Below are 16,445 nucleotides of genomic sequence, written 5' to 3'. Positions count from 1 at the left end.
CCTAAAAAAACAAAGTAATTGGTCTCCACCCAACTGAGGAGTCTACACTGGCAACCAGTTTGGACCAGAATCAAGTTCAAAACTCTACACATAACATTAAAAAGCTTAAAAGGGCCAAGCACTTTAATACCAGCAATGCAAAATTCATCATTACAGTCCCAGGCTGCTGACCGTTCCAGTTTACCTCTGCAAGAAAATAAGGAAAAAAGATACTTGGCAAGGAACTAAATGTTAGTGGTTACTACCCAGGCTCCCAGTGGGGGCAATTTTGAGGTTCCTCAATCTCTCTCTGAATTATATCTCCATCTCTGAAACTTCTTGTCCCGACCCCCAGCTCCCCCGAATCGCCAGTCATTGCAATCCCTCATTCCAACTAAAACCACCTTGTTCTAAACACAATTCCAGTCCCGATTGGCTGGCAGCCACCCTGCTGTATGACTGACAGCCTAGGCTGTACTTGAATGGAAGAAACCTGCATAAAAAGGCGAGAGTTTTGGAATAGGAGGCAGAGTTGACCACTGGGAAGAACACCCGACGAAACCGTGAACGAAGCTTGCTGCATCCTCCTGGACCTTTGAATTGCCCGGTGAAGCCCTTCTGCTGCGCTGAAACTCCATTTTCTGATCGACAAGAGAAGCTCCGGAAGGGGCGACTTCTTCCCTTGGGTTAGTGGGAACAACTAACCCCGAGACAAACTTCACTGGACCATCTTCCCTGATTGACTGCACTTCTTTGCTGCTGCAAGAACCGAGTGCCAGGGGTTGAAAAATCCATAGTCGAGTGCAATGTCTGCAATCCGGCCAGAAGCTCCAGGAGTCTCCCAAGAACCCTCCAGAAGCAGGACGACCAGAGCTTGAGACCCCCTCACCAGAGTGCAGAAATCAAGGACTGAAGGAAGCCCAACCGGTATCCGAAATCCGCGGTGGTGCGGTTTACCACGCGAAGAAACCGCAAATTTCCGCTGATCCGAAAAGCGCCTGTAGCTGCCGACGACCTCCAAATTGCTGCCGCAGGAGTCCTCCAGGCCTCCTCCCTCTTGTCCCCACGACTGAGGCTCAGGAATCCAGGATCTGCATCTCTGCCTGTTAGGCAAGATTTGATGTAGTAACCCTGTGGGAGACTACAACAACCTTGTCCTCTTGGTATTGGTAACCCACCTTTTGGTATATGTATGCACTACACAAGTTAGTAGAGTGACTGAGCAGCCAGACTTATCTCAAGAGGGGTAAATGTGAGCTGTAGAGCTGTTACAATGAAATCCACACATGACGTGCATTACTTACCGTAAAAGCATTTCTGATGTATCTGCTTAGATTCACATGCTGTGCATATAGTCCGACATCCAGTGGTAACCGCGGAGTATTGCATCTTGTCTTTCGAGAATCGAAAGGGGACGTCGACATGGCCATGCCTGTAACACTATCCCTACGTGACGTGTAGTGTAGTGTACCCAAGATCCCTCACGCGTCGCGGTCCCGCCAATTGTATTTTTTCTGCCGAGGGGGAGCCTTGTTCCTATTGTGAGTGAGTACAGAAAAGACAGAGACAGTGGTAAGCTCTCCCTTAGCAAGAGTGTAGCAGAGTGTGATGCATTTAACAATCCACCTAGAGATAGTGGATTTGGAGACTGCGCCTCCTTCTCTTCCTGCCGCCACAGAAACAAAAAACGTATTGATCTTTCTAAGTGGTCGAGTTCTTTCCATGTAGAACATGACAGCTCTGCATAAATCCAGTGAGTGCAGGGTTCTTTCTCCCAGGATTGAAAGATTCTGAAAGAACGTTGGTAGTTCTATTGACTTGTTCACATGGAACTTGGAAATGAATTTAGGTGCAAACCTAGGGTGAGTGCGCAGAACTACCTTATCTTTGTTAACTGCTACAAAGGGATCTAGGATCGAGAACGCTTGTAGTTCACTTACCCTCCTAATGGAGGTAATAGCTATCCAAAAAAAAAGTCTTATATGTGAGGTCTTTAAGACTTGCCTTGTGCATGGGCTCGAAAGGAGCCCCCATAAGCCTAGTCAAGACCACGTTTAGGTCCCATCCGGGAGCCGAGTTAGAAATGGGAGGGTGAATTCTCTTCACTCCCTCCATGAAAGCTTTAATAACTGGTATCTTCCACCATGACACTTTCTGTTGTGATGTAGTGTAGGCTGAAAGTGCAGCTAGGTGCACCTTTATGGAGTTAAAGACCAGGCCTGATTCAAATAAATGAGTTAGGTATAAAACAATGTGTGTGGGAGAGCAGTTAATCGGGTTAATGCTCTTTGAGTTGCTCCAGATGACAAACCGTTTCCATTTACTGGAATAGCAGTATCTGGTGTTCGGTTTTCTTGCTTCCCTGAGAATGTCCATATATCTCTGAGGGAGTTGCGGGTGTCCAAACTCTATGAACTCAGGTGCCAGGCCGCTAAATTCAATGTCTGCGGGCATGGGTGATCCGTCTCCCCTCTGTCTTGCGACAACATGTTGTACGGGCAAGGCAGTTTGACTGGAGGAGATAGGGACATCTCCATCAGATAAGCGTACCAGGGTTGTCAGGCCCACATGGGGCCCACCAGTATCATCGTGACTGGTTCCTGGTGCATTTTGCGCACAATCTTGTTGAGAAGGGGAGTCGGGGAAAAGCATAGACAAATTTCCCTGACCATGTTATCCAGAGTCCGTTCCCCTTGGTCCCCTTGGAACGGTTCTGGGGGTACTTGGAGGCGTAATCTTGGCATTGAGCGTTCTCCAGAGTTACAAACAAATCTATCTCTGGGAAGCCCCATTCTGCGAAAACGTTGGAGACGACATCTCTGTGTAATTGCCATTCATCCTCCCTGGGCAACGGAAAGTCTCTGCTGAGTACGTCTGGCAGAAGATTGAGTTCCCCTGGAACATGTTGTGATAACAGGAACATGTTGCGTTTGAGAGCCCACTTCCAAATGTTCTTTGGCAGTTGGATAGCCCTGGAGAACAAGTGCCCCCTTGTTTGTTCAGATAGTACATGGCTGTGGTGCTGTCTGTGAGGAGCAGGATAGTCTTCCCCTGCAGTTGTGTCTGGAAAGCTTTCAGTGCTTTGAACACTGCCAACAGGTTTATGTGGTTGGACGCTATGTCTGACAACCAAACTCTGTGCACTGTTTGTTGAAGCATATGAGCTCCCTACCCTGTAAGAGAAGCGTCTGTGGTTAGAGTGGCTTCCACTGCGAGGGTGGTAAAGGATTTCCCTTTCAAGAGGTTGACCCTCGACCACCACTGCAGCGAGAGAACGAGGGCCGGCGACACGACCACTAGATCGTCCCACTGTCCGCTGGCCTGACACCACTGGCTGTTGAGCCACTCTTGCATTGGGCACATGCGCAGGCGCGCTTGAGGAACCAAGTAGAACATGACGCCATCATTCCTAGAAGTCGCATAGCCTTGCGTACTTTCACCTCTCGACTGGCTACATATTGAGGGATCTGAAATAGCATGTTTTGGACCCTCATGTTGGAGGGGAAGACAAGGTTGTCCTTTGTTCTAATTAGAGCCCTTAGGAACTGTTTGACCTGACTGGGGTCTAGGCTGGATTTCTCCTCATTGATAGAGAATCCCAGACTGAATAAAAGATCTATCGTCTTTTGGGTATTTGACAGACATATTTCGTAAGAGTCCCTTGTTATGAGCAAGTCGTCAAGGTAAGGATAGACCGGGATGGATTGCCTGCGCAGATGTGCTGCTGCCACCGCTAGTGCTTTTGTAAATACCCTTGGTGCAGATGCTATGCCGAAGGGTACTACTTTGAACTGATAATGCTCGTCTTGTATCATACATCTGAGGCATTTTCTGTGTGCTGGCAACATTGAAATATGAAAGTATGCATTTTTCATATCCAGTGTTGCCATGTAATCCCCCTGTGATAGCAGTGGAATTACTTCCTGTAGTGTGACCATGCAGAACCTTTGTGGCTTTACAAATTTGTTCGCTGGGCGCAGATCTAAAACAGGGCACATGGTTAGATCATTTTTGGGTACAAGGAAGTACACTGAATAAATACCTTCTTTTACCTGTGCCAGAGGTACGATTTCTATGGCTTCTTTCTCCTGTAGTGTCTCGATTTCCTGCAGAAGAATGCAAAGATGATATGGTGTCAGTCGTTTTGCTCGTGGAGGTCTGAATGTTTGGGACAGGTTGAACTCTATCCAGTATCCGTGGGCCACGGTCTTTAGCACTTACTGGTCTGTAGTTATTCCCTCCCATGCCTGAAGAAACGATGTTAGCCGGACCCCGACCGGAGAGGCATGGGAGGGGACCCGAATCTTTGGGTCATTTCGAACCCGAGGCCGGGGAGCATCTGGGGGTAGAGTTCCGGCGTCTTCCTTTGCCACGACGCAGACCACTTTGGGTATACGGGGTGGTGTATCCGCTATTTCCCTGTGTAGAATTCCAATTGTTTCCCGAGGAATATTGTTGTTGAGGGAAGCGTTGGCCACGAAAAAGCCATTTGGACCCAGATCCTCGTCTTGTAGAGGGTCTTTGTGTAATCTGGTCCAGTGTTTTTAGGGTGTCATGCTCCTTTTTTTGCGGTCTCAAGGGCCTCATCGACCGCCTTCCCAGACAGGTTGGATTCTTCCACGGGTTTATCAGTGACGCTTGCGTCTCTGGCTTGAATCCAGAGTTCCGTAGCCACGCATGTCTCTTCATGAGTGTGCCCTGAGCCAGTGATCGACCAGCCATTTCTGCAGAATCCAAAGTATTCTTAGCTTTGGGGTCCGCAGGGCTCTCATCCCTTGGCTTCCTTGGTGTGGGTTGTTCTGAACGGGAAACAAACCTGTCTAGCCTTTCTATGCAGTTCTCAAACTTTTCTCTAGTCCAAACCGAGGACCTAGAATGGTCTAGAGGTGGAAAAGGGCCTTGAACGCATTCATCCATCGAAAAGCATCAAGATTTTTGTTCCATCGTCGAGAACAGCCCATCTTCCTCCTCAGAGAACTCCTCCTGAGGCACCAACAGAGGTGAGACATCTCTGTGCTTCTCTTTCAACTTATGGGTGGGTTTCGGTACCCCCCCTTAGGCCATCCTTGGACCTCGGCGGATCCCTGGCCCCTACCGTAGGCCTCGGCACAACCCGGGCTGCCGCTTCTGAGAATCGGCAGCAACAATCCTAGCTAAGCTGTCAGCGACGTCCTCTGCGATCAGGTGGCACGTAGCTTCAACCTGCGATTGTGAGGGGGTTCTCTTTGGCAGTGCCGGGGCCTCGTCCTCAGTGGCTCCCTGCTTCGGCGGTGCCGGGGCCTTGTCTTCTGTGACGGCCTTCTTCAGCGAAACCGGAACCCTATCGTCGCCGGACGCCTTCTTGTGATGCATCTCGTTGCAAGCTGGTATATTAGCGTTAGCGCCCTATGTATTCAATGGCCCGGTCGCTAGGCGCATATGCGGCTGCGGGGAGGGCTGACGGTCGTCGGGTGCCGCCGGAGCTTCGCGCCCTATGTATTCAATGGCCCGGTCGCTAGGCGCATATGCGGCTGCGGGGAGGGCTGACGGTCGTCAGGTGCCGCCGGAGCTTCGCGCCCTATGTATCCAATGGCCCGGTCGCTAGGCGCATATGCGGCTGCGGGGAGGGCTGACGGTCGTCGGGTGCCGCCGGAGCTTCCATTGTGTACCCGTTGGCGCTGAAGTCTTCTTCGACTTGGCCGAAGATTTACTTGAAGTTGTGTGCTTTGTACATGTTTTCTTTATCGCTGGGGTGTGCCTTCCCCATAGCAGTGCCTAAGCCATGCCTAACGGGGCCGGGGACAGACGATGCGGAACGCGAGCGTTCCGTCAAAGGGTCAACAACCTCCGATTCGGAGGTATGATCGTCACTCTCGCCGTTGTCACATTTGATGGCTGCGGCAGCGGGAGAAAATTCGGCCTTCGGCATACCATAGGGCGCCCACTGCTCGACTCTACGCTCCTTTAATGTCTTAGGACGGAGGAGCTTACAAGCCGTCCATCCTTCTTCCTTGTAATCGAGGGGCAAGCACCAGTTACACCGTCTGAGCTTATCTTTCCAAGGGAATTTGCTCTTACAATTAGTGCAAAACCTAAATGGAGTCCTCTCCATAGCTGAGGATAGGTAGAGTGAAGAAAACCAAAATGGAAAGAGGAAGGAAAGAGAAAGACATTCTCAGTTTGTATAGAAATGTCCACCACGACCCCACCATCCCTACTGTATAGGCCGGCGGAAGGCCCGGCCACGTGGTCGGCAGCACCGACTGAATCACCGTCCGTTGAGTTCTGAAGGTCTTCGGCGGAGGTCTGTAACAGCCGTCGAAAAAAAGACAGATAGGGTGATTTGGTTTTTTTTATATAAATTATTTGACCTAAGGTCGATGGGACAATAAGCCAAGTCTTTGACGAGATCTGCATCAAGGCGACCAGTAAGCTGGGCGAAATAAAAAACAATCTGAGGGACCTCGACGCGTGAGGGATCTTGGGTACACTACACGTCACCTAGGGATAGTGTTACAGGCACACCCATGTCGACGTCCCCTTTCGATTCTCGAAAGACAAGATGCAATACTCTGCGGTTACCACTGGATGTTGGACCATATGCGCAGCATGTGATTCTAAGCAGATTAACACACATCAGAAACAAGTATACAAATAACACTTGCTCTCAAGGTTTTCTAGCAAAATCATTATTTAATGGTCATAAGCCTTCTTTAAAAATGGCAATATGCAACAATATAAATACACTTCTTAACACAACCTCAGATTTAAGATAAGCAAGTAGATACTCTTTCGAGATGCTTTATACACACATCCTACACCCTGAAGTGACTTCAATTGCTAGGACAGTATTGGCACTTATATCAATTTTCATACTTGATAAACTTCCGAGGTTGTGGAAAAGGAACAGGTTAGGGAAGGAAAAAGGTTAACAGGTTCTCAAAGCATGTGAACACTTTTCAATCTCCCAATGAAGATTAGATCTGTCCCAGCAATAAAAGTTAAACTTGTGCACCACCAATGAGGGACAGTTAGAATCAAAGTCAATGGGTCAGAAGAGTCTGCAGGGAGCCAGGACAGCCAAAGTCAATTTGTACAATGTCTATGGAGCTGAGGGACTTCTTTAGATAGCACAAAAGTCTTATGTTTTTAGAAAGTTTGTAAAGAAAGCCTCAAGTGTCAAGCGCGCATCAAGTGTGACAAGTGTAAGGTGTTGAGGTAGAGAGGAGATTTGCTTCGCCGTTGGAGTTCATACTTCTGGGCTCAACTTGAGTGTTGTGGATCCTCGTAAGGACAAGAGGACGTTTTTGCTGCACTATGCGGCGAAATGCTGCAAAAAGGACTACATTGCCCAAAATTCAGAGAAACTGTATGCCCCTCCTTTTCATTTCCCAGAAAGCCTCAATCCCCGGTGCATGCAAGTCAGCGCATGCATTTTTTTTTTTTTTTTATTTAAAAGTTGTTTTTAGTTTACATTTTATAATAAAATTTTCACAACACTATCACAATTCAGGTTTTTCACACAATGTAGACAAAAATTATCACTTTCACATTTACGTATAAATACAAGGAAGAACTTTTTTTTTTCGTTTTTTTTTTTAGTCTACCTTAAAATATACGACTCATAAGTCATATAACTATTTACAAATAAAAGCATCATAAGTACCTGGATATAGTCACAATTTGTCCATGTACCTTGTTTTCGTGATAGAAATACAGCGCATCAAGTGTGACAAGTTTAAGGTGCTGAGGTGGAGAGGAGGCTCGAAACGCTGCAAAAAGGACTGCATTGTCCAAAGTAATTATCTGGTACTCTTGCGACTTACTTGGGTACTGTTAAGAGTACCTTACTTGTTGTGGGCTGGCCCTTTGAAGTGGGCAGGACTGTGGAATGGACTAAGTGGATGGGAGTGCTTATACCCCGTTGAAACTAGCAAATCATTGTAAACATACGTATGTTAGCCGGAACGTAACGTTGGAGTGCTTTCTTTTTCTTTAGATTCAGAGCGACTGTAAGCCCCTCCTTTTCATTTCCCAGAAAGCCTCATAATCCCCTGTGCATGCGCATCAGAGCGTGCATCAAGTGTGGCAAGTGTACGGTGTTAAGGTATTTGGGTGTGCAGGTGTACGTGTTTACGGCTGAGACTTATCCGTGAAATTGGTACGTGACTCAAACTGTTGCCCACGTTTTGTGTTGAAAGTAATTTAATATTGTCAGTTTCATAGTCCATTATAGTATATTTTCTTAGATTAGCTGTGATTTGTTTTGTTATATTATGGCTAGTGGTCTAAGAAGTGGGAAGGGTTTAATTACGGACACCATAGAAAATGTAAATTCCAATCCTAGGTCATTGTCTAAAAAGAACATTGAAATGGATGTTGAGGGTAAAGAGTTGTATTGCCCTGCTGATCCTGCCAACAGTATGGCTATTAAGAGGCCCGATGTCATCGACAAAAGTGAAGCTTTGAATTCACATATTCTGAGTAATGAACATAACCTGTATAGTGATCACGATGAAGTTGGAGATACGGTTGGACAAAAAACAAGTAGTGATAAGGAAACTGAGACAAGTATGCTACATAGCCCGCCTCCTGAATGCGTAAATGGTCAGAATACACAGAGGCCTATCTTTGGTAGATCTTCTATTGATATGCAAAATGGGGAGTGCGACTTAAAACATATGGAAGATTTAAATAAAAAAGTGATGAATGCAATAAATGTACTAGCTCCACTGGTATTTCGGAAAAAAGTTAATGTTAGTCCTCGACAATTGAATGCCTCATTGAATACCATGAACACTGGGTAGAAAAATGTGATTACGGGTTCAAGCTCGCCTACTTCACAAAATGAAGGGAGAGGTGCGAATATATCAAGGATTAGTGAGGGCAATCCATTGCCTACGGACACATCTGAGACACAAGAACCTTATAGTTTCCCAGTTATAATTAGGATTTTAGATCTGCTCGATAAGGGGCATGATGTCACTTATTTAGAGTTACGCGACATCAAATACAATATCATAGAAATAAAAAACAAAAAGTGTAAATTGGAAGGATTTATGGTAGCAAGAGAATCCTGTTTGAATGTCAATACTCTACCACTTGAATCAAAGGTAATAATAAAACATGAGCAAGATCCACAATATAAGAGTGACCACGATGTCAAGTTATGTGGTGAAGAGGTTAGTAACAGACAATACAAATGGTATGCCAAGAGATCTGTTGAAGGAATTATTGCTAACTAAGGTGACAGTAAATCAGTTCAGTGATGATCTTAAAATCATAAAAAAGATTCCCTCCTTATCAGACCCAATGTTGTAGAATCGGAATCACCCGATAGTCCCTCTGCGCTGACTAGCTGTTACGCTCACCTGGTTCCCACAGGGGCGTCGATCGGACCCGGACAGCTGCGGTCTTCCCCAACGTGATGCGTAGTGAAGAGATGACAGTCTGGACTGGCCCACCTAATCTTGTCTGCTGGACTCGTAGAAGTATTCTCCTGCAAGTGGAGAAAGGGATTTAGCCACCTTATGTTTTTAAATGATGAGCTCTCCATCCTGCAAGGCATGCAGGGTCGCATAGATACCAGTTACTTCACTGGTTTGAAGGTACTGAAGGATTTCCGGAGGAATACTGACTCCAGTGTCTATAAAGTTGAAAGAGTTCAATATGTCTGATGTTCACTCTTGTTCCATTCCCTCGTTAGGTTGCAGCTGGGTCCAAAAGAATATTGCTTGGAGGCAGCTTATGGCGTTCAGGTAAGAGTCTGTATTACCAAACACTGTCCGGTAAAAGTTGCATGAGTTTAACTTGCTGTTTTCTCTCCCTTTATAGGTGCGGCATAGAAAGATGCGGCGAATTAAAGGATAATACCTCCGGTGGTAAAGCAGGTAAGCCTATGGTGGCAAAGAGATTGTCTTTGTCGGTTTTCTCGGCTCACCTTGTTATTCCTTTTGTTTTCTCCCCAGGTGCTGGGTTTCGACTAAGAAAATGATGGAGGCAGTGCCGAGATGAAAGATGCGGTGGACTGGTGAGTATAACACGGCGTTGCTGCTGGCAAATCGATGCGTGCTGAAATAATGTCCTTTCCAGGCTCGGAGATGTGCTGGGTCCGGAATCAGGTAAGGAATCAAATAATGTCCGTGATCTAACCTCTTCTCCTTTCTTTTCCTTTTGTCTAGGAGCTCCGGATTCGATGCGGGCGTGGCAGAAGACTGGATGCGGACTTGCAGACACGGTGAGCGTTCCGCTGCTGGATGCAGAATAACACGAAGCATGAGCTGCTGTTCGGGCGTGGTTTAAATAGCCTGCAAAGTAGTCCCAGGTAAGAAGTTCCCCAGATCCACCCGAGTAAAAAATAGTCCCTGTAATAAAATAGTCCCTGTAATAAAATAGTCCCATCCAGGCCTCACGTTGGCTTGGACTCATTTGCAGCATGGTCTGCATAAGGTAAGTAAAGTCTATGAGCCTGGCGCCTATGGCGCCAGGACTGATTACTATGATGAGCCTGGCACCTAAGGCGCCAGGACTGAATCCAAACAGCCCCCAGCCGGGGCTGTTGGGGTTTTAATGAGTATCTGGATGCCTGCTCCCGGGGCTGATGGACTCTATCCGGATGCCCGGGGGTAGGCATCATGACACTAGCATCATTGAAATAGAATCACAAATGAATACATCAAGTGTACTAACGACAGAAACAAATATTCATGTCTAGGTGTTGCCATAAGCAACAACAACGGTCTATTAAGAGAGCTGAAAAAAAGAGGCGTTCAGCCAATGAAAAAAATTAAAAAATTAAAAAAACAAAGCACTCATTTAGGAATCGGAAATTCAGATATACCACACAATAGCTGAAATGTGGATGACGATAATATTGATCTTAAACAACTTTCTAAAGAGATCCAACTACATCTGAAACCAAGTAACAACAATATTAAATCTGATGTTGAAATATAGCACTTTCCACTTCTCCCCCCTTCCATGCACTTTCGCCCTTTTCCCTTTCGCATGCACTTGTGTGTTCTCAATGTGACTGGGCCTAGTAAAATCGTTGTTTTTGTGCTTCCCGGTTCTCCTCCCTTTGCCTGGTGGCGCTCTGAAACACGTGTATAAGCGCAATATAAATAAAATATCATATATCATATCATTCATGCACAGCCTAGCTGGTACTCACAGCATGGTGGCTGCCCTGCAAGGATAGCCAGACAGCCAATCAGCACTGGGTGCATTCAGGTAACCAAGGAGACTAAGGACAGGGTGTTTCGGGAACCTCCCTTGCTTTCTGCCCTGCCAGACACACTGGAGTCCGAGGTGGGTTTCAGCATTGAAGGCCACCAAAGGCAAAACTAACAAAAGGGTTAAACCAGGTTTGGCGCACAAAGTAAAACCCAAGAGAGACCTTACAAGCAGGAAATGGTGAAAAAAGAAGACCAGGGCCATTTTGACAAAATGGGCATCCATTGGTGCATTACTGCAGCTGAGGATTCAGCCTGCCATAGAAACGCACAATGGTAGGAAAATTAAACCACTGCCAAAAGCCATTAAATGTAGTGAGGGTAGCATAAAAATGTTTACATGAGTAAGTAGGAAAAGGGGCTAAGTAACCCCCCAGTACTTCCACAGAAGATGGGGTGCACTGGACCCACATAGGCAAAACAGTTAAGTAAAGTACATTTCACTTTACTACTCTTGGGAACAGTAGTTCACCCAAGGTATCTAAACCTTATGTGAAATCCAAAGGACTTCTCTGTGACACTGCACTGAAGGTGCTGTGTGTCACATTACAAAAGTAGATGCCTATGGAGTTTGTCAGACTCCAAAAACAAAGAAAACACATTGTCCAAATCAGATCAAAATACATGAGAGTGAGAAAAAGGTCTCACTCACTCCAGGGTAGAACTTAAAAGTCCTAAAGTTCAGCAAAAGAGCTGGGGTCTCTAAGGTTGAAGGGAATTAGCACAGAAATAAGAATTCTCCCTAACACTGCAACAGGACAGAATCCAGCTGTACCACTCTTCGTCAATCCAGAGGTACTGTTTAGACATGGGGTACTTACTTCAGTGTCTTTTTGAGCTATGCTCTTCTCAAATGAGACTTGCATTGGCTTACCTTAGAGTCGATTCCAACTCTGCTTTTCACAGGCTTAACAGCTTGTGACCCCTACAAGTGATTTCTACAAAACTCTCTAACTTTGTGCAAGACCTGTATTATCTTAGAAGTGCCTCAGGTCCATACACTGTGCTCCAATTGACTTTAGCTGTTCTGGCTCCCTGCAGATTCTTCTAGTCCATTGACTTGGATATTTCTGTCCCTCATAGGTGGGAACTCGTTTTAGACTGTTATTGCTGGGAAAGGCTTGTATAGACTTTATTGAAAGATTTAAGTATACTCGCATGCCCAGAGAACCTGTTTAACCTTTTTCCTTCCTTTAACATTTCCTTTCTGCAACCTCAGAATCTGCAAAGTATAACTACTGAGATATAAATGCCATTACTGTCCTTGTGAATGAAGTCATCTATGGGTGTAGGAAGTGTGTAAACAGCACCTCTAATCAGTTTCCACTAACATATGCTCATTCTGGAAAAGTATTATTAAAGTATATTTGATTGTTACATATATTTTCCTTTTTAAAGAACGCTTATTTAAAAATTGATGATAAATAACTATTCATAACTGAAACCTTGAGTGTTACTTGGCTACTTGCATTTGCGAATTTCATTGCTACTGCTCTACAGCTCACATTTACCCCTCTTGAGATGGGCCTGCCTGCTCAGTCACACTACCAACTTGTGTAGCACAGACCTATACCAAAGGTGGATTACCTAATACCAAGCAGATAAGTGTTGAGTAGTCTCACACAGTGTTACAACATCAATTCTTACCCAACACTGGTGGCAGGCGGTGGGATTGGCGTAGAGTGGTTACATTGAGTATTGCTGTACTTGTGCCCAACTAAACCAGCCACCAGGCTAAGCTCCACCAAAATGTTAAGCAATTGTAACATGCCAAATATGGATAACTTTAATGAGGCAGCCTTGATTGTCCTAACAGTAGAACAACTGAAAGTTATGTGTAAAACCAGGGGTCTGACTCTGAAACAAAAGAAATGTGAATTGATTACAAGGTTGTTAAATCACCAATGTTTGGGTAGTAGACATGTAACCCCTACACACCCAAGTAATGTGGAAGATAATGATGAGGATGCTAGTTTAGAGTCAAGCTCCAATCTGCAAGAGGAGTCAGAGGAAGTAGAGGAGTCAGAGGAAGTAGAGGAGTCATAGGAAGTAGAGGAGTCATAGGAAGTAGAGGAAGAGAGATCCCCTCTGCCACAGCACATTCCTGTACCTCAGTCACTTCCCATTGGGACGCCAAAGGGTCCAGACTTAAACCCAGAATATATTTCTCTTGAAAGGTTAAGATTAGGGTTGGAGTTCAAGAAACTAAATGTCCAAGCTAAAGCCAAACATCAAGAGGTGAAAATAAGAGAAAGAGAGATGCAACATCTAACGGATATGAGAAAGATGTCCCTTGATTCTGCTTCCCTTTCAGGACCTTCTAGTCCCAAAAGGCTGTGCCTGCCTAAAGAAGCAGTGAGTATGTGTGAACCTAAACTTGATGTGTTGGATTGGCTTGGTACATTTGAATACACCTATGGTCTTCAAGTAATAAGTGGGAATGATTTAATTCCATGGCTCATGTCTAGGCTCCCCCTGAATTTCTGATGGAATTGGGGACCAGTGAGAGAAAGGATTATGAATCAGTGAAACTGGCATTAATAGCCAGATTTGGGAAAACACCTTCCCAGTACCTTAAGAGGTTTAAGGACCCTCAAAAAGACTGATGGTACCCCTTTGGCTACCCGGTATCCGATTGTTTTAAAAACCTAGATGGTTGGGTAAAGGGGTACAGAGGACACACCATTGAAAGAGTGAGACATCTTTGTGCTAGAATCTATTTTTGATACCTGCTCTCCTGAGCTGAGAGCACTTGGCTGACTCGATAGAAACCGATCCCAAAAAGCTAGCACAGACTGCTGACTTGTGGGTAGCCAACAGGGACACTCACAAGGACTCTGGGGCAACTCACAAGAAGGAAGAAGGGAACCAGCAGAAAGAGGGTAAAGAGAATTCGAATTCCAACAATCCAAAAGAGGGCCATAAACATAGCAAGGGTACATTCCATGGGAAACCTGGTAGGTCTAGTGAATCCTCTAGTGCCAAACCAGAGGGAGCTCAACAAAAAAAACATCCCAGTGAACATTTGGGAAATGTTTTGTATGTGGGTCTGTAGATCATGCGAAAGGGGATGCCAGATGTAAGGGTAAAGCTTTTGAGGTCCACACTGCCTCTTTAGCCTTCATCCCCAAGGAAGAAGCACAAATGGCAAGTGCACACTCAACTACTGGCTGAAGACTCCATTGGAGTTCAAGTCAGTGTTTCTTTAGTGTCCCTGGGTCTGTGGGAACAGAATGTGAATGTTTAGAACACCATCCCAGATAACAACAAAGAATATTATAAGGACAGTGTTCTTGTAAATGGTCAGGATACCCCTGCCATTGGAGACTCTGAAGCAAACATTACAGTGGTAGATGAAAGCAAGGCAGCCAAAGGTCCACCTAAACCTGCAGGCGGCCCTATCCAAATGGTTCCCATAGAGCCAGCTATCATCCAGTGCAATAATATGACAGTTAGAATTTGTGTTAGTGTAAAAAATGAAGTGCCAGGGAGAGTCCTGTTGTATCTAGTAACCACAAGCCTCCAAGCAAAATGAAGCAGGAGCAAACAAGATTGGCCAGAGAGGCAACCTTGAGAGCCTATCAGTTTGAGGTTGAGGAGATTTCGAATACCTCCAGTCCACAGGAAGGCCACCCTTCAGTTCCCAAGAAAAAGAAAGACAAAAGGAGAAATCCAATGTCTATGGAAGAAAGAAAGGCCTCAAACCTAAACCTGTTCATAGGACAAGGACATCCCTGAGATGACTGTCCCAGTTCGCCCCAGTGACCCCTTCCCCAGCTGAGGCTGAGTGGGAAGACCAACCAAACTCTGTGGAGTCAGCCACTGGTGACACAGAGCTGGAAGAAAACGTTCCCTGCATTGGGGATATCGATCCTAGAGACCATCATGAGCTGCAGACTATTTGCAGAAGTTGGACCCTCTAGAGCAGACTTCAGCAGAGGACAAAGAGTGTCTCTCTCTAGAAGGTCTGTACCAGACAGCTTTCCAGTTGGAAGGCCAAGAGCCAGGGAAGCACAGGCATCACTGGGAGGATGGCCTCCTCTTCAGTGAACCTACTGACTCTACGCCCAGTTGACTATAGGAGATTGGTAGTGCCCAAGAAGGTGAGGCAAATGTTCCTACAGTTGACACATGAGATTCCTTTGGCTGGCCACTTGAGTTTCAAGAGGACCAAAGAGATCATCTCTGTACTTCTATTGGCCCTACATAGGGGCTGATATAGAGAAATTCTGTAGGAGCTGCCACACTGGTCAGACTTCTGGCAAGAGTGGGTCCAAGAATGTGGCACCTTTATTGCCCCGACCTGTGGTAGGAGTCCCTTCTGAGAGGGTGGGGATTGACATTGTTGGCCCACTAGATCCTCCAACTTCTTCAGGCAAGCAAATTATATTGGTTGTGGTAGACCATGCTACCAGGTATCCCAAAGCAATACCTATGTGAACTGTTACTGCTCAGGCAGTGGCTAAGGCCCTCCTTGGTATTTTTACCAGGGTAGGTTTGCCTAAGGAAGTCATCTCTGACAGGGGATCCATTTTTATGTCCCCACTACATGCAGACTATGTGGAAGAACTGTGGAGTGACTTACAAGTTCTCAACTGCCTACCATCCCCAAACCAATTGGTTGGTGGAGAGGCTTAACAGAACTATGAAGAGCATGATAGGCGCTTTAGAGGAACCCCTTAGAAGAAAGTGGGACCTTCTACTGCTATGCCTTCTCTTTGCTTATAGAGAAGTCCCTCAAGCAGGGGTTGGGTTCAGCCCCTTTGAACTTCTCTATGGTCATCCAGTCAGAGGCCCTTTGGCTCTGATCCAGGAAGGGATGGAGAGTGCCCCATCCCTACAGCCAGTACGAGTCACTGAATATGTTCTGGGCCTCAGAAAGAGGATGGCACTAATGATGACAGAAGCTTCAGAAAACCTGAAAGCAAGTCAGGCTCTGGTCAAGCATTGGCATGACCAGAAGGCCAACATGGTGGAGTTTACTCCAGACAGTTTGTCCTGGTTATGGTACCTACAAGGCAGAGGGCCTTGGAGAACAAATGGATTGGACCCTTCAAGATTGTGGGAAAACGTGGAGAGGTCAATTATTTAGTGGATTTGGGCAACCCCAAGGAGGCCCCTAGGGTCTATCACACTAACCGTCTGAAGGCCTAGGTTTCCAGACCAGAACTAGAAGCGTTGCTTCTAGCCTCTGATCAAAAAGTGGAGGAGAGTGAGCCCTTCCATGATCTCCTAAGAGGAGAACACTCAGAT

At 46.0% G+C, this 16,445-nt stretch overlaps 1 protein-coding gene across 1 annotated transcript in view; it reads right to left on the bottom strand.

Moving 5' to 3' along the window:
- The window catches only part of TONSL (tonsoku like, DNA repair protein), a 612,770-nt gene that overhangs the window by 409,407 nt on the left and 186,918 nt on the right, over window positions 1-16,445 (bottom strand). The gene's annotated exons all lie outside the window — the stretch shown is intronic.

This window comes from Ambystoma mexicanum, chromosome 5q (assembly GCF_040938575.1).
Source record: "Ambystoma mexicanum isolate Mex_15411 chromosome 5q, UKY_AmexF1_1, whole genome shotgun sequence".
NCBI classification, from domain to species: Eukaryota; Metazoa; Chordata; class Amphibia; order Caudata; family Ambystomatidae; genus Ambystoma; species Ambystoma mexicanum.
This window is presented reverse-complemented; position numbering and strand designations above follow the sequence as displayed.